Genomic DNA, 18,300 nt, shown 5'->3' on the forward strand with positions numbered 1-18,300 from the left:
TTTTTCTTCTCCCTTTACTTGGTCTTGTAACTTCCCTAGCATACTGTCAAGTCCTGAATGAAATGAATGATTAAACTTCACAAGCTTGGAAAAAGCTCTCGTTCAGACAGTGTGGAGCTGGGGGTTTTGGTCTAAAGTTGAATGTTCTTAACTGCTTGTTTGCCACATTCTCTTTGGGGGCCTGCAAGAGGCTGAGCCAAACTGGAACTCTTGCTCATAAGGATAACTGCAGGAATCACAGGCACTGAGCATTTATCTTTCCAGAGCACTGAGCACTGACAGCACCAAAGCACAGATGCTGCAGCAGCCTCAAGGTTTGGATATGGAACACTTGTACTCTGCACACAAGTGTTCATGGATAAAAATCTGTGTGAGTCCTCGGGGCACCTCTCATCAGTATCTATTCCACACTCACGTCACCTGTGTGTTGGGCCTGTGTCACTGCAGTCATAGGCTGTGAGAACCAGAGACTGCCTCTGTTGTGTTCACAGATCTGTAAGAAGATGTAAGGCTTGAGAATGATGTGCAGTGAGATCCAGTCCAAGACTCAGTCTAGTTGCCTGCCCCATTATTGATGAAGTGTATCCCTCTTCCTACTTTTGTCATTATTAGTTCCCAATATCCTGGTTAATATCGAATTTAAACCACAGCCTTCTCTGCCACAGTCCATTCTCATGCTTGCCTGTATTATACCAGGTACTCCTGTGGTGCTCTACAGGTAACATGGAATTACATTTGAGGAGCAGATTATTCCTCAGAGGACAGCAGCTGCTCTAACAACAAAGAAATTACAACTGGAACTTACACCAATCCCCAGCTTTAACTTACTTTCTTACCAGTGAGAGCAGCTCAATCTATTAAAGCTCTATCCATCACTTAACATAATTCTGTGTAAGATTTACCAGTCTGCAGCACCTTTATAGGCCTGTCTTAGCCACTCTTGTACTTCCATTGTTTCATGGCTTGTGACTTATGAAAGATATGGAAAACACTATAAAATTTCAAGTGTGTACAGACATTCTCTCTATACAACAAATCCTGTGAGCCTCCTACCCTGCTGTGATGAGAATTGATAGCAGTGCCAATCTGAAGGATCAATTTTCAGCCACTGCCTCCTTTTGAGCCTCTGCTGAGAACAACGGCATGAGCAAAAATCACTGAGGCTGGTAGAGTCATGTGCTCCTTGTAGGCATCTCCTACACTGCACCTACTGTAATCCTGAGTTCTGCACTAAAAAAGACTATTTTTGTTAGAGGTGCAAAGGTATTTACAGGTAAATGAGAACAGCCTTGTCTCTGAAAGACACAAGGATGTTTTTTTTGTGAGTGAAACCCCTTAAAAAATAAAATAAGCTATCTTCTCTGAAGTACTATCACAGAATGCATTAGCCAGTGAAGGCAGCACTGTCAGAAATAGTGACAGAAAATAGATAGCTTTTGAGAAAGTGAAATGTGTTTAAGTTCTTTCAAGTAATAAGGGATTTGCTTTCAGCTCTGTGGGAAATTCAAGACTTGTTAAACATCAGATATGAGCTGAAGCTCCAATAGAATCTGTTTGCATTTCTGTATTTGGATTTCAAACAAAATTCCTGAGAGTTTGTAACTAGGGACTTCTATCAACTTGTTGTTAATGTGTGACACCTATATATAAACACAAGATCAGAAATTGAACTAAAAAACGCATTTAGGTTAGGCAGATTGACAAGACACCATGCATCATCCAAGTTAGGATGTTTATTTCTGTATGTTATTAAGTAGTAGCAGCAAAGGCAACAGAATACATTTTGGATAACTGTCTTTAATAGCAGGCTAAGTTAAATGGAATTAAACTTGCAGTAAGCTGGTAAATTCATCCAGGCATTTACTGTGGCTCAGTCAATTTGCAGTAGCTTGAATTCCTTGCATCAGCTGAGCATGTGTAACTTTTTGTTTTGGGTAGCAGGAAGCTGTTGGCTGCACAAATCTCAGATATCTCAGTTTTCACAGACTAATTGTATTTCTGGACTCCTCTCTACAAAAGGTAAAATGTGGATATTGTTTCATGGAGGTTTTGGTTTATAAAGATACAGCTGGAGAAGTAACACACTTTCATTTTAAAAGGACCCAGTTCTACAAATCATGTTCTGTTAGCACTTTTCTGAAATAGCTCATTGATATTTCTTGTTTGGTTTCTCTACACAAACTGCTAATGCTACTCCAGGTCATAACCATGTACTGCACAAAAGTTGTGCATTGAGCTTGCACCTGTTTGTCTTGAAAGCATTAGTAATTTCATTTTTGGACTGTAAGGAACACAGCTGATATGAAAAACACCAGCTTCTCCAAATTCAGTTCTCACCACAGCATGACTATTATCCCAGTATCAGATTTATCATGTTTTAATTTGACCAGATATTTCAGTACTTTAGAGGGTTTTGCACTAATAAATTGCTTTAGGTAAATGGGAAGTACCTTCAAATCATTGGAGATTTCATTGTGGAAAATTTTTCGCAAAGCTGCGTATCCTAAATGGCTGCACTCCAGAGTCTGGAATTCAAATCTCATTTACTGTAAATGACTGGCAACCAGAAGACGTAGAAGTTTTTTTTGTTTTTTTTTTTTTTAACACACTTAATAGAATATAGGGGAGAGGGGGCTGATTTTTCAATTCCTCTACAATGCACACAGGTTTATTCAAGAAATTGACTGCAAAAAGGAAATACTTGTCAGATAATAATTAGGATACTGTGTCTAATACTTGAAAGCAATACTATGAGACATGTTCCCAAGTAGTGGATATAGAGCTCTTTTTGTTGCTTCTGTGTCATTTGGCCCTTGCTTTCAGCTGTGATTGCAGAAGGGCTCAGTGCTGGTCTGAAACCTCAAGTCACAGAAGCCCAGTGGGAAGGGAGGAGTTAAATGGATGGTGAGTGCTTTTCAAAGTCCCACATATGGGCCCCTAATGGAAGTTATATGGGTGTGGGTGGGCTTTAAACCTGGAGTGTAATGTTCAGCTGGCAAATTGATGCCCATTATTCATGGTCCTCCCTACCCTAAGCCACCACCTGGGAATCCATCAAGTGCCTAAAAAAAGAAATTCGGAGTCTAAATATGGAGTCTTATTTTCAAAACTATGTATTGACTTAGATAGCATCTGTTTGAGTGGACTAATAGGCACTGTTTAGCTCTACACGCTTTTAGTATGCAATTAAAAACACAGTAGCTTCCATCCTAATTTTGGTAACTGACAGTTACAATTATGAACATTGAGAGAAGTAATATTTTGCATTAAAGAACTTTATCGCTTTGGGGGAGTTATTTACCCATCTGCTTCATCCCATAGCAGTCATTACTCCCCCATTCATACAAAGGAGCTCATTCCAGTTTCCTCCAAAGAAAACGTTTCTATTTTGAGGAGAAAGAAGGAAAGCAAAATAGAGCAGAGAACAAATGATGTCTCTAAATATTAATGAAGGACTTTTAGTAGGACTTGCCAAATACTGTGGACTAATCAGGCTCTGGATGGGCCACATAGTTCCCATTGCCACAAGTAGTAGACTAAGAAACTTGGATTCTATTTCTGTCTTTGCCATTGACTGGCTGTTGTAACCCTTGGCCAGACATTAATTCCTTTGTGGTTTTGTTTTCCCTATTACACATAGCCTGTTTTGTCTGTTTGGTTTGTAAGCATGCCTGGACAAGGATTGTCCCTGGTGATGTTTGTATAATGCCAAGCTAACAGGGCTTCAGTCTTGGCTGGACCTTTGATGTGCTACCTGGATATAGAGTTATTGTCCTGTCAGTACAGTTATCAGTTGTCCCAGTTTATGTTGCACTGACAGTTTGCTTCTTTGACTCTTGGTAGCATGGAAATCAGAGTGAGTCCCCATGTATTCCCACAGCAGGCATTGCTGAGCTATAGAAATAATTAATCATAACAAAGAATTTGTTGGAGCCTTCTGTGCAATCCTGGCACCATTTGGGTTGTAACAACTCTTTCTTTCTTTGGGCTGAATCAGTTTTGGGATAGAGATTGCAATGCTTTGAATGAGAGCCACAGTCTCTGCAAGACACCGAGTGACTGTGGCAGATCACATCCCTTGGGTTAAACACCTCTTTTCAGAGCTGTGGCACTGGCTGGCTCCACAGGGATGTCAGGGGCTGGGTGTGCTCAGACACTGAGTTACCCTGGGTCTCACCCAGCTCCCCTCTGAGCAGGGGAGGAGTCCCACTCCGTTGGCATGGGAATGTAGAGACAAACTAGATGTCACACTGTTCAATCAGCTACGGATAAGAGTTTTTTTAGATCAAAAACACTCATGACAATTTTATGATGCAAATAAAGTCAGAGGAATATTCGAATATTCGTAGAAAGAATATCATTCAATGTGCCTAATTTTGTTCTAAATAGCTTTGTCAATATGCCTCTCAACTTTTCAAATGTTGCCATACACATGATTGCTGTCACAGGCCCTCTGAAACCAGTCCTGCTGGGAGTCACTTGTACAGCTGCTGCTGTCCAGTGTGGCAGCCGAGCATGAGACCATCCTTTTGGGCTGGGATCAGGAGGTGTTCTTTGCTGTTCTGAGACATGCACAGGCAGATCTCTTCACCCCACTGTATTTTAAGGTGTGTCTTTGAAGGCTTTCAGAAAGGGGATGGGGAATAAAGCTTAACCAATAAACGGAACCCCCCCAAACTTTAGCCCAGGGAAACCTGGCACTGTTTGTAAATAAAAGATCGTGAGACTGGAGATTGGAGCAATGTCTGTGGCACACTTTTCAACATGTTGAGTGGTGAGCTGTGCTGGCTGTAGGAGAAGCAATTTCATAATACTCATGCAATAGGAATAGCACTGGAGGGAACAGCATAGCAGGTAAGAAAAATTGCTTTTGTTTTTAAATGTCTCATTTTCCTTCAGTATTGCCATCAAAGATGTCACCTCAGATCTTAATTTCTCATTTATTATTGATGTGTCACCCCACAAAATTAAATGATTATTCATGATTGATTTATATTCTTAAGCAGTTCAGACCTTACATAGTAAATAAATTATCATGATCAGTTTGGCATGTTCCAGCAAACAGGTACTGTGCAGTATCAATAAGAACAGTTGCAATCTGGGCAGCCATGGATCGTGTCTGAATAACACATTATTATGGGCATCTCTTGAGAATATGTAAAATCAGGCAATTTGAGAAATGCTAATTTTTTCCTACTGTTACAAATGGTGACTTTGGCTAAGTATGAGGCAATTCCTGTGGCTGAAATGTGTATTTTGAAATTTTTCCATGGTAGCATGGGAATTAAATATCTTATGGATTATATTGATTTAAATTACATGAATTTAAGTAAAAAATATAGGCCTTTACTTGTTCCATAAAGATTTGTAGCACCCCATGAAATTCAGCACCTACTCATAACACTTTCCCATTAACTCAGCAGTGTGTAACTGCTGAGAACCAGAGTCTATGACCACCTGTTTGCTCATGATGTTCTCTTGATTCTTCTTGGAGGTGTGTATAAAATGGCTCTTTTGGATGGGATCACCCCAGTGTCCCATGTTTATAAAGCACCCAGAACACTTGTTTCGTGGCTGGGCCACTGAGGAGCTTGTACAATTCAAAAAAGATGGTGCAGTAAAGAAAGAAATAGTTGTGTTGATGGATTTAGTGTGGCTTGCAATGCAAACACTCACTAAATGAAATCTGGGCAGGAGTTTGGTTCTTTGGTCTTGCTGCGAATTTCCAAATGTGCTGAAAAGACCTGCTTAGGGCTTGACCTTGCAAGGTGCTGAGCATGTTTGGGATTTACAGAGGTTGCTCAATACTGAGCACAGGTTCTTTCTCTTAAAAGAATCTGTTGCACTTTAGACAGAGGCAGCTTGGAGTTGTCTGAAATGGCAAATGTTTTGGAAGAGATGAATTACTGCTGGCTTTTGCAACAGTGGGCTCTTTGGAAACATTCCCCTTGAATAATGTTAAAAGCAATTCCAGCTTCTGTAATTTAGCTCATCCCTATCATCAGCATCAATAAAAAAATCCTCTACAGATTCCAGGCTCACCAGGACGTTTCCAAGAGCTGCCATACTCAGAGCCAAGTAACATATAAACAATGAGTATTGATCTCAGCAAGTGTGTATGTTCTTGCAGGGTGTTTGTGTGGGCTGAACTGGCACCAGAGGTGAAGAGCTTCAGTTGCTGCTATTATAATTGCTTTTAGAGCTATCAGAATCACTATCAAAGTCACACTGGCAGATAAAAGCATGAAATGTCTGAGAGGTTACCCAGGTATGATCTATTAACAGATAGAAATAGTCTAGGAATTAAGTTGTATTTTAGCTTAAGGCTTGTGAAAGTACTAAGGCTTTTAATTGTATTCTTTTGATCTCTACACATGCACCATGTTTTGTAGTGCTACTGTGTATTCTTAGAAGAATTGCACATCAGAAAAATTGGGAGTGAAGGGAACTATCATTTTCTAAAAACCTCAGGCTTTGTTGCATTTCCATAGGAGTGACCTGTGTACCATGGCAGCGGCAGGAGTGAAAGGCCAGGTCCTCAGTTGATAAAACTGTGCACAACCAAAACAGTTTCTATGTTGTCCTGCACTGTTGAGTTGTCTCTGATCTGTTCACTTTGGATAATAGAAGATGATATTTTTGTTACCTCTTTATTCAACCCCTTTGTCCCTGGTGTTTTTTTTTTTTTGTTTGTTTTGTTTGTTTTTTGGTTGTTTTGGGGGTTTTTTGAGGTTTTTTTTTTTTTTGGTAGCCATGAAGAATTGTTTCTTTCCTGTCATGATCTGTTCGGGGCATTTTTTTTGTTGGCTCTCTTATTATAATTTCCAGAGCAATATGCTAGTGCAGCCCCTACTGTGGTTTGGGCTCATTCAACTCCATCTTGTGCTCTCACTAAACTTCTGTGTTCCTATGGCAGACTTCCTAGGCCATTTTTCAATCCTCATGCTATTCCGAAATGTGTTTCACCTGCCTCACATCAGTGGTATGAGATGAGATGCTTTTCACTTTCCTGTCTTGATGGAGGATACACCTAGGACACAATACAAAGAGGCTGCCTTTTTCTTATCTACTCCTAGTGCTTTATTCGTTCACAAAATTGAAACCTGTTGGCTTTTATACCAGTGTTCTCACTCCTGTCCTCTCTGTGCTGTGTGTTCTTTAAGGACTCTTGTCACATCCTTGGTGGCACAGTCCTGTCCACTCTTCATGGCTTTTACCCAGGCTGGAGGACAAGAATCTGTCAGATTGGGATAGCATGTAAAGAGGTATTGTGAGGTCCTTTTGTTCTTTAAGTTCTTTTCCTGGATCCGAGTCACCTGCTCATCCAAAACACACACAGCTTGCTGCTCAGCTTTAGCTGAGAATGGTTCTTCTGCTTCCTTGTTCTTTTTGTTTATTTAGAGCTTTGTTTATTAGAGTTTGTTGTTGTTGTTGTTTCATTTCTGTGCATTACGCAGTACTCAGATGGCTGCAGTCCCACTGCCTAATTAACAGCAAAATACCAAGAACATTCAGTGCTTCTGAATGAACCATTTCTCTGCATTGTTCTGTCATGGGACTGGTTTCTCTTTGCAGACACCCACCGCTTGCAGGTAGAGGATGAACATCACTCAGTTGTCTGAATTAAGGGCCTAAAGAGCTTAGGGGATAATGGGAGAAATTAGAGAGGTATGTAAATACCCTCAAGATGTAAACTCAAAGTAATTTCCTCGTCTTCTGAAAGCTGCAGCATCTATGAAGCTTCGGAATCTCTCCTCCCAGGCAGAAGACAGCAAATACATTTTTTACATTGAGCATCATGTGCTGTGTTCAGTGATGGTGTGCAGTGTTTACAATCTCTTGCAAGAGATCTGTTACACACAACCAAGGGGTTTAGACAGTGCAACAAAAACTTCCCTGCACCGTAGCTAAACTTGTAGAGTCTGGGACACTTGTTCCTTAAAGATAGAGCCCTCTCTTCTACAGCTATGAAGAAGGAAAAGAAAGGTACCCAGCTTTTGTAATACCTGTGTAATATGAATTCATCCTGCCTCAGAAGGGTAAAAAAATTGCAAGTGAGAGGACAGCAAAGATGCTTGTTCTGGGCTTTTAAGTTGTTATTTGCCCTTTCTGTGTGTGTGCAGGATCACCATCTACATAATTGACTTGGCAAATGCATAAAGCTGTAGTCAAAGCCTTTGTTTTGTATTGCACAATGAGATATTGTATTTCATGTCTCCTATAAGATGCTTTATACTATTCCAGAGTGCCTTAGCCAGCTTTTTCTGGCTCCAAGCAAATACTTTTAATAACTGAGATTGACCAAAAGGATGTTGTCGTCTTCTGTAGCTTAGGCATGAGGTATGATAGATCACTTTGTTACTGTCAAAGAATGGATTTTTTCACTCCACTGGCAACATGTTTAATTCTGGATCTTGTTATTCTGCTTTGCCTCTTCTGCCATTTGCTGGGACAAAAAGAGGAGAGGGAAGAGGAATTTTGCCTTTGAATGTTTTGCTGAAGTCACTCATTTTTATTGAGAGGCAAAAAATGTTTGGTCCTATTTGGAAATTAACTCTGCAAATTGACTGACACATTGCTGGAAGAATAAATAGTAAAATACAGGCTTGCTTGTCTATATCTGACAATGTGGATTTCTTGTGAAAAATTGAAGTACTGGATAGCACCCAAATGTAAAATCTTGTGCTGGCTAAAAACTGAAGTGTTCTTAAAATCAGTTTCATCTGATGTGTTACAAGTAAAGCTTTTGGCTGCAGGCTGAAAGGGCTACAAGTTCAGTCTCATTCAGACAATCACTTGGTGAGATTGCAACCTGTCACCTTTCTAGTGAAACCATCTTCTTCGATTAGGGCTTGATTATCTTTTCAAATCAGTTTTATGTGAGGAAAACGCCACTGATTTCATCTAGTGGTTTGCCTGGGAAAATGTCCTGATTCTCCTCTTTTTCCTACTCCTGCAGGCAGGTTTTATATGAGCAGCTTTTAGAAGGGCCCATGCTGAGAGTCCCTGCAGTGTGTAATTCACAGGGCTGGAGGGTTTTGTCAATAGGTCCTGCTTTCCCTAAATACCTGTTGTCCAGGGTCATTCTGGGAGCAAAATGTCAATGGCTGATCCCTCAGCTGCCCTTCCCACTCTGCTCCACACAGCCCTGCTGTGCCAAGGGCTGTGGCTGTGCCAAGGGCTGTGGCTGTGCCAGGCAGTGCCAGACCCTTGCTGCAGACCTGTCACTGCATCACTGGGATCCTTGCCTTCTCATTCAGGAGCTTCTTCATTTGCATTCTGGCTGAGATGTCCTGAGCAACGTCTTTGGGAACATGGGGCTTGGTGTGCTCATGACTCTTCTGTGTAAGAGGTTTGTTTTTTGGGGTTTGTCTCCTCTGTGGCTAAAGATGTGATGGCAGCTGTGGGGATGCAGAGCTGCACCAAACTGCCTGTGGGTGATGATGGGGGTGTATTTCAGGCCACACAGTGTGGAGGTGAGGCAACAACACAGGAATCACTAGGATTCTGCTGATGTAGGACTCTTAGACCCTCAGCTGGGGACCTTGCACCATGCCAGCTTCCGTACTGTCACAGCTACAATGTGACACATGCCTGTATTGGCTGGATGTGCTCTTTTTCTGGGAGAACTACAGCACCTTAGGCCATCAGAGCTCCCACCTGGAGATGTGGGCTCCCAGAGCAGCAGGGTGGGTGCTCACGTGAGCAGGGCAACACCCAGTACCTTTGGATAGGCTGCTGAGTACCAAAATCCCACTGTCAAGAAAGCTGAATGAGATTTTCAGACAGGTTAGATCCAATTAATTTAATTTTGGAGTAATGTAATGCTGCCTTTTGGTAGCAATAGTCAGTTTCATGTAACTGTTTGGGAAGGATGGACTTGTCCTGATGGCAGGCATCATTAATTCCAGAGGCACTTGGACTCCAAAACCAGGCTTAGACTGCATCTCTCAAGTTGCTGCAACACTCTCAGATCCAAACATACCCTGCAAAGGCAGTACTGGAAGACTAGATGTGAATTTTCCAGCTCTGTCCTGTTGCAATCAAATTTTGTAATAAATCCAGAGAAGAAGTTACTATATATTTTTTCAGATTCTGCTCAGACTGTATGCTTAGACTACAGAGTGTGTCACTTTTCTAAATGGGAAGTCTACGATTCCACAATTTTTGGCTGTGTAAGCCACCTCCGGCTCTGTGCAACAGGATGGTGGGCTCTCTTTGGTGTGTTGATATGCACATATGGTGCATAGACAGTTGGTGAATTCTAAGGGAATGACCTTCAGGACTGACATTCTTCTATATTTTCATGTTTTTGTCATGCTGTGGTGGGTTTGTTCATTCCTCTTTCATCTCCTCTGAGTGAAAAACTCTGCAGTCTTCCAGACAGCGTCTCTCTCTCTCTCTCTTTCTCTCACTCACTCAGACCATCTGTTCCCAGATTACAGATTTCTCTGCATGAGTACCAGGTAACAGACGTGACTTTGCCCAATAACTACAGCAAAAAAGGCTTTCACACACTCTCCACAATCTGTGAACATATGATCAGTCTAGGATAACATGTCGTGCCAAACACACACCAGAGACATTTATATGCAGTAACAGAATGAACCCTGAAATCAGGTACTTGGCAGCCCCAAACCTGACATTTCCTCTGCATGTTTTGAAAAGAGGCCTCTGTGCCCACAAGAAAGTCTGTGTTCCTGCCCTGGTGCCTTTTTCCCAGGGGGTGGAAGGATAAAATCCTTCTCTCAGGTTTTGCTCAAAGGGAAGCTGGTAATATCTCACTGCCCCATGTCAGTCTGTGAGGTTGGTGTGGGAAGGAGGTCTCTGTTCTCTACTAGCAGCTCTGTAATGAGTATTCACCAAGTGATGGGAGGCATCAGAAAGGACATTTTATCCATCTTTTATAAATTTCACTGGATTCTTGCCCATTTTGGGAGTAAGATAGAGAGACAGACTGATGTCTGTACACCAGTGTGTATGTAATATATCTTCAATTGTATATCTAAGCTCTTTTATCCCCTGTCCCATTGTCACATCAGCCCTTGAGGACCATCATGAGACTGAATATTAAAGCAGGGTTTTTTCCGCATGACAGAGCTGCTGCTCACTCTAATGGCCATCGAGCACTTGCCTGAATCCCGTACTGCTCTTTTTAAAATTTATTTTCTGTATTGGTTGAAAAGCTGACTTGAAGCTGAGGAGCCATGTGTGGATGCCAAAGATAGATAAGGTACAAAGCAATGGTTTGTTGAGCTGTCACATGATCCATGGGCCAAGGTTAGTCTTTATCTCTGCTGCAGGGTATGCACTGCAACATATTCCAGCAAACTGGTAATATATTTATTTTTTGATAAGGAGATGCGTATGTTAAATGGCTCACATTAGTCTTGTCTACTCCAGTGACTTGAAATAAGAAAAAGATCTTCGACAAATTAGTACCCAAGAGAAACTGCTACAGAAGTTGGAAGGAAATTTACTAGTAAATATTCCTTTTAAATATATTTTACAATAATATTGACTATCCTTTGTATTTCTGATGAGAAAAATAATTAGTCATCTACTGCATAGCACTAAATGAAAAAATACTTGGAGCACTCAAGACCAGAGTGCTAGGATTTTTCACAAAAGTGAGAAAACCTCAATATCTATGTGCACTATCAACTACAGAGACAAAACTATAAAATAGTGTTCAGAGAGTTGGGATGCACATTATGTATTAATTTATTATTAACCTGCCTCATATGGCCCTGCCTGAGTCTTGTTTCCCCAAGAGCCAACATCCACTGTCATGGTTACAATATGGAAAACCACATTGGTAGAACAGTATTTTGAGAAGTCTCAGAGCTGGAAAAAAGCTTTTCTCCTAAATGAACAAACACAGAGCACAAAGATGCTGTGTGTGTCTGATGGGTATGATCCAGGACAAAAGACTGTGAGTGTGTACAATTTGCAGGCTCTAAGTGTGTGAGCTATTGCTGTGTGCTTAACTGGGACTCCATACTCACTGCTCTGTGTAATTAAGGGGCATGCTGCTTCTGGGATGAGCATGCATGTCTTCTGAATGACATATGAACATAGTCATTTAACAGACATCATCATTTACTGTGCTGCTTTGTGTCTCAAATATACAAATCTAATGAGGCATTGTTGGTGTAAAGGCTTTAGCTTCTACAGTACAGGGGACTTTAATCACTATTCCATTGGTACATAAGTTTACCAGCAAGCTCACAGTTCAGATATGACCTTGGTCTGATGTTTGAGAGACATGTGCTACACTGAAACACTTCCTTTTGTGTTTTTGTGCTGACAGCTCCTATTGGGTGCTAAAGGGGATTTCATACATGTAGGAGAGCAGTAGGAGATGCAGTAGGACAATTAGGTGGAGGTTGACCTCACATTTCCTCATGCTGTTACAACATTTTAGCCAGTCGGTACTGCCGGGGCTTCACTGGGAAACTGGGGAAGGGTGTTCTCAGAGCTGGGCAGAGGCCCTGGGCTGTGTCTGTGGGGCTGTGTGTGATGATGTGTGTGCACTGGGTGTGCAGGGCTGAGCTCAGGACATGGCACTGCCCTGTGTCTCCCTGGGCTACACCAGAGGAAGGGCTTTCTCCACTCTCCTCTCTCCAAAGCAGGGATCATTTTTCCAGGGAGTTTGGAGCTGTTTCTTGAGCCTAGGGGTAACACTGTGCAATGCAGTGTGTTTCTGGTACACAGCACAGGAAAACCTGTATATTCCAGCTTTTGTCTGAGGCAATTCTCTTGTGCAATCACAGCAGCAAACAGTTGCTGAGCACACAGACACACTCAAATATTTGAGAGTGAAATGTAGTTATAGACTAATACAAATGAGAAGATTTTGACTGTAAACAAATAATTCATTGCTATTTTTTTCCTGAAAGATTAGCTCCTAATTTGGAAGAAATCTCCATTTATCCAAGGCACCCTCCTCTCTCTGCTTTTGAGAAAACAGGAAAAACAGTTTAAGCTATGGAATGGTAATATCTTTGTCAGAAGAATTGCTATGTTTTGAAAATCAAACTGATCTGGGTGTGATTACCTCTGTGAAGAGATTTACGTTTCCAGCATTAGGCAGAAGGTGTTAAATAAATGTTGACTCAGGCTTCTGCCTTTTCTCTCTAATTTCCCACATCTTAATTCTTTAATTTGGGCAACCGCTTCTGAAACTTGGAACTAAGTCTTCATTTTAATGTTCTTTTTGTGCTTCTTTCACTGCTTCATCCACATCTTTCTGCTTTAATCCTACAATAGTGTGTGGGAGGATTAGTTATACTGATTAAAAAAAATAAAAAATAGAGCAAGAATGAATTAATCCACAAGCCAGACACCTTCATTAAGCAAAGCAGGGAGAATAATATATATAATTAGCAAGACTTCTGCTTACTGTATGCTCTAATGTAATATATTAGCCATCTCATTATTTTAAAATATTAATTGCCTTGAAATTGTTAGCTACTGTTGTTAATAGCCAATTAGGGCTACTCTTAAAAGGGAGCTATTTACTGATAATAATTAAATCTTAGAAAATTGGGGTACTTAGCCACATTTGCTTTCATACTTTTTGTTTATTTCTTTTTGGAATCCATAATTCATGTTTCCCCCTTAAAACAGAAGGGCAAAGAGAGACAAACCTGTGTTTTATAAATGTATTTACATTGGTAAAAAATAGAGTGAAAGACATTTTATTTTTATCCTTTTTGATAATATGAGTGTACAAATACTCAGTAAAACATGTGGTGGAGTGAATGGCCATCTGTTTACTGCTCTCTGCAGTGCTCTTTGCATTGTACCTGTGCTCCATAGCAGCATGATTGATACCAGCACAGCCTCTGGCTTATTCCTGGAAGTGTTTTTTTCATTTAATGTTAGTGTTCTCAGAACAGTGAATTGCAGAGATTGCATTCCTGTTCACCAAGCTGCAGTTCTGCAAAATCTGCTCTCGTTTCACTCAAAACTTTTGCATCCATTTCCTTACGTGTTGTTATAAATTATGTTATGTATTATAATGATAAATTATGTTACATATTATGTTATTACATACAGCTGATTGCATGGCAGGTGGGGGGAAGGGCTAGAGAAAGCTAATTTTTTTCTTTGGCACTTACTTCTCAATAGAGAAAGGGATATACAGAAATGCCCAACTGTGACTGAAAGCTCTTGCAGCTATGAAGACTGTAAATTATGTTTCCTTTTCTCCTGTCATAGCTGGACATTTACAGAACCTACAGAGAGGGCAGTGGCAGATATTCTTTGAATAACAGAAATATGGGCTGTTCTGTCATTTTTCCCTTGCTGGTGTGCTTGTCCTGAGCAGCAGGATGTGACATTTCCCTGAAACAAGGACATGATGGATACAGGAAATTCAGCACTTCCCTAGTCCTCCATGTCAGTGTGATCCTAATTTAGTATCTCCTATCTATAACTAGTCTGGCTGAGATTTCTGAGGAAACTGAGAGAATTAGGGGCTGCTAATGAGCTTCTAAGCCTCTTTAGGGCCTTTTTCAGGCCCCTTGTTCTCATTTCCAATTGCGGTCATTGTCACACAGTCAGCAGTGGCTCTCAGGGTCCCTGTGACCATTCTTACAGGTCCCCAGTGAGCAAAGCAGACTCAGAAGAAACCCATCAGCAGCTGATACTTCAGTGGCTCAGTCTTGCCTTGGTTGAAAGCACAATCTTTTAAATAAGCAGAGATGCTTCCACTTGCGTTTAGTCTGGTTGTGATCTTTTGACTGTTATCTGATTATGACTAAAATGAAAACTCTTCCTATCAGGACAGACTTTGATGGAACATGAACTGTGCTTTACAAATCTATCTAAGGTCTTTGAAGAGGCCGATAAGGAAGGGAATAAGGGTGAGCTGCTTGTTATACTTGTATTTCTGAAAGGCTTTTCATGAACTCCTATGCCAAAGGCTTTTAAGGGAAACAAAGAGAGTATGCAATGGACCTCAATAATAGAGTTTTGCGTAACCTCTGCTGAGGTCTGTCCTGGTAAACACACCATAAACTGCTGGGACAAGCAGGTGAGCAGAGAGGTGAGAAAGTTTGAGGATGATAGGAAATCAGCTATTCAGGGTAGGGAATATGGAGGCCACCTATCAGGAAGCACAGAAGCACCTCAGGAGACCGTGTGGACAAATGAAATTTAATATGCACAAATCTAAACTGATGCTGGTGGAAAAAAGCAATCCTAAATTCACATACAAAATCACAGACTCTGATCTGACCCTTATGACTCATGATCACAATCATGGGATTATAATAGTTTGTTTCATGAAAACATTGTCTCAGTGCTGGGAGGCAGCCAAAATGTTAACCAAGTGGTAAGTGAGGAAAAAAACTAGAGAGCAACTGTCTGGACAGTATTTGACACTTATATTTGAAGTGTCAAGGAGAGGCTAAAAGATCTTAAAGAGGCCCAATCTATTGTTCTTGCCGTTTGTTTCTTTTTTTTTCTTTTCTTTTTTTTTTTTTTTTAATGGTGGTGTCAGTTGGCTGTAGTTGATGCCAGTAAAGTGTTACCATAGAAGAAAAGTGCAGGGAACATTTCCAAGCATCTTCCCGAAGTTTTCTTAGCCCTCCTTTAGTATTACCTGGAGTTGCCTTGGCCCTGGCTTTTACCCCGTCTCTGAAATGTGCTTCTTTCCCTTTTTTAAGTGCAGGGACCCACTGGAGAATGAACCTCAGCCACTGCATCCCACACCTGAAATCAGTTGTAGGGAAATCTGGGACTCCTGCACAGTTCACTACAGGGTTTAATTCAGAAGTCAAGAATGGATTTGACTAACTTAACAAAGGAGTTATTAAGGAAACTGAAATAGCACAGAGCTCTTATGAAATGCTTCAACAAAGGTTTACAAACTTTTTCCATAGAGATAGGACTGAGGCAGTCAATGTAATCTTAAAGGAGTTTGTTTGTGAAATGGCTTAAGGAATAAAACTCTAAAAACAAATTACAAACTCCCTCCACCCATGCCCAAATTTCTACGTGAAAAGATGCCAATAATTATAGTTCCTTCTTCCTTATTATGGTATTTATCTTGTCTGTTTTATGATTTCTTCCCCTATAAAGTTGAATTTGGATATTAGTCTCCTCTAGGGAAATAAGTCCTGTAGCTGTTATACCACCTCACAGGACAGATATTCTTGCAAATAAAGTGAAACCATCTTAAATTTCTTTGCTGTACTCTTTGCCTTGTACTTTTGAGCAACAGGTAAAGATTTCTCTAGAGTTTGATCCTGTAATGGTCCATCTCCTGCCTTTCAGGCTTCTTAAACTACAGTATGACATTTAGGTTTGCTTTCTCTCTTTCTTTCCCTGCTCTAGTACCCACTCTTACTTTGTAACACCTGCTGGAAAACAGAGATATTACCATGCTAACAAAGTACTTGGAGAAAGATTTCAAACTAATGAAAGCCACATTCCCCAAACTACCTGTGTCCAATGAAACCAGTCATTTTTTACAGAACTAGGACAGTGGAAACCAAAAAACATTTCAGTTCCCATTCAGCTCCAGCCCACAAACACACAGCCCAATGCAAGTCCACAAGTGAATACAACTTACTGTCTTTGACTTTTGCACATTGGAAATCCTACTCTTAAATACCACAACGAATAACCTTTCCAACCATCTTCACTGATGAAAAACACTCATATCATTTGTATGTCCTCCTAGGAGAGAGAACTACCTTTTCAGGAATCTCTTTGCCTGTAATTAGAAAAGATTGCTGGTGTCCAAGGTGGAGATAACAAGTAGAATAATGACATGTTACGTTGTGCTGAACTGAGGCTATGTGACACTGTCATAGAGCACACAAGAAATTAAACCATGATGGAACCACAAAGCTCCCTTAAATGCTTGTTGTTAATTAGGGTACAGCACTATCCTTAAATGATTGAGGGGGAGTGCTAATTTTAAGGAGCACCAATTCTCTTTAGAGAATGGATCTTTTTAGGGTGCTATGGATATCAGGCAAGGTAACCCTTGCTGAAACAAGTGATTTCTCCTCTTCACAGAGTGCTGAGTTTGAATTTAGCTGAGTTTGAATTTAATTTGCAGCGAGGCAAAAGTCCCTTCAATAACCCAGTCTTGCCTAGGTGAGAATACTTGTTGCTTCTGAGCTTTTGTCACAAAACTGAATTTCCTGAACCATTACAGGGAAGGAAATGCTGTTTGTAAAAATTCAGCACTTGCCATCTTTCAATTGAGCCGACAGATCTCTCACCTACGTGTTTCTTATTCACTGCAAAGTCAGTCTTGTTTTGCTTTGTATTTTCAAAGACATTTAGAGAGAGAAAGAAAATGAAACTTGTGACTGTTATACATCTATAAACATCCACACTGAGAGAAATGTAAGTCCTTCAGCTCACCCAAAAGTAAGGAGAACAGTCCTGAAGACCTGAGGCAGTGCTGTTTGCTGTCTGGTGTGGTCCACAGAGGACAAGAGGTCCTAGGCACAGCATGGTTACATCTCTGTCATTCCTAGCAGTAATTACAGATAAGCTGGGAGCTGTGTGTAGGAAGTGGTGGTGCCTGTGAGTCAGACTTGAGGAATCAAGCACTACATTTTTGCAGCAGGGTTCTAGGTTTGGTTGGGAAGGAATGGTACAACTTGCTGCATATATTGTCCACTCAAAGGTCACTGTGTAGCTGAAGCTGAATATTTAAGTTATATGTATTGTTATATGTATTGTCTCTTCAACCTGTCACTCCAGTGAGAGGCTGTAAGGCCTTTCCAGGGGATGGAGGGATGAACCTCTGCACAGGCTGCATCCAAGAGGATGCACACTTGCTTCCAAAGGCATACCTTTTTTTCCTGGCACTTAAGACTGGTTAAGTCCCTGTCCTAGTGTGCTATTTATTACCTCGAATTATATTCTAAGTGGCTTTTAAGCCTGTTACCAGGCTTTAAATGACTAATTATCTTGGCATCTAGTGCATTATTACAATGTTTTTGTCTGTGAACAAAGCAAGCAGGTTTCAAGTTAGCATCAGACGCATGATTTTGAGATACCAAACAGTTTTTTCATGGTCCTGCTGATGCAATGGATCATATTTAGCCTGTGGAAAGATTAATATAGATATCATGTGACATCTTCTCTGTGACTCTTTGACCACTATCAAAGCACAGTGCTTTGTTGTGTCATCCCTCACCCATTTGTCAACCATACCTAATTGATTAGGCTACTGTAACATTTTTATTCTGCACATGAAGTTCCCTCCTCAGCAATCTCTCCCTCCCAAAATGTACATTCATCATTAATTACAAAATCAATGGG

At 40.7% G+C, this 18,300-nt stretch overlaps 1 protein-coding gene and 1 long non-coding RNA gene across 11 annotated transcripts in view; one reads left to right on the forward strand and one right to left on the reverse strand.

The window, feature by feature from the left end:
- The window catches only part of LOC146433359 (uncharacterized), a 269,497-nt gene that overhangs the window by 182,226 nt on the left and 68,971 nt on the right, over positions 1 to 18,300 (forward strand). For 7 of the 9 annotated variants that reach the window (XR_014854066.1, XR_014854067.1, XR_014854065.1 and 4 more), the window contains one exon: positions 2,824 to 2,904. The exons of the other annotated variants lie outside the window; for them this stretch is intronic. The gene's annotated coding sequence lies outside the window, so the exon portion shown is untranslated. The remainder of the gene's footprint in view (positions 1 to 2,823; positions 2,905 to 18,300) is intronic. 9 annotated transcript variants of the gene reach the window in all.
- LOC146433360 (uncharacterized) overlaps positions 1 to 18,300 on the reverse strand; it is a 79,027-nt gene that overhangs the window by 42,713 nt on the left and 18,014 nt on the right. The window lies entirely within an intron of this gene.

The sequence above is a fragment of the Lichenostomus cassidix genome, chromosome 9 (genome assembly GCF_008360975.1).
Source record: "Lichenostomus cassidix isolate B80296 chromosome 9, HeHo_3.0, whole genome shotgun sequence".
NCBI lineage: Eukaryota > Metazoa > Chordata > Aves > Passeriformes > Meliphagidae > Lichenostomus > Lichenostomus cassidix.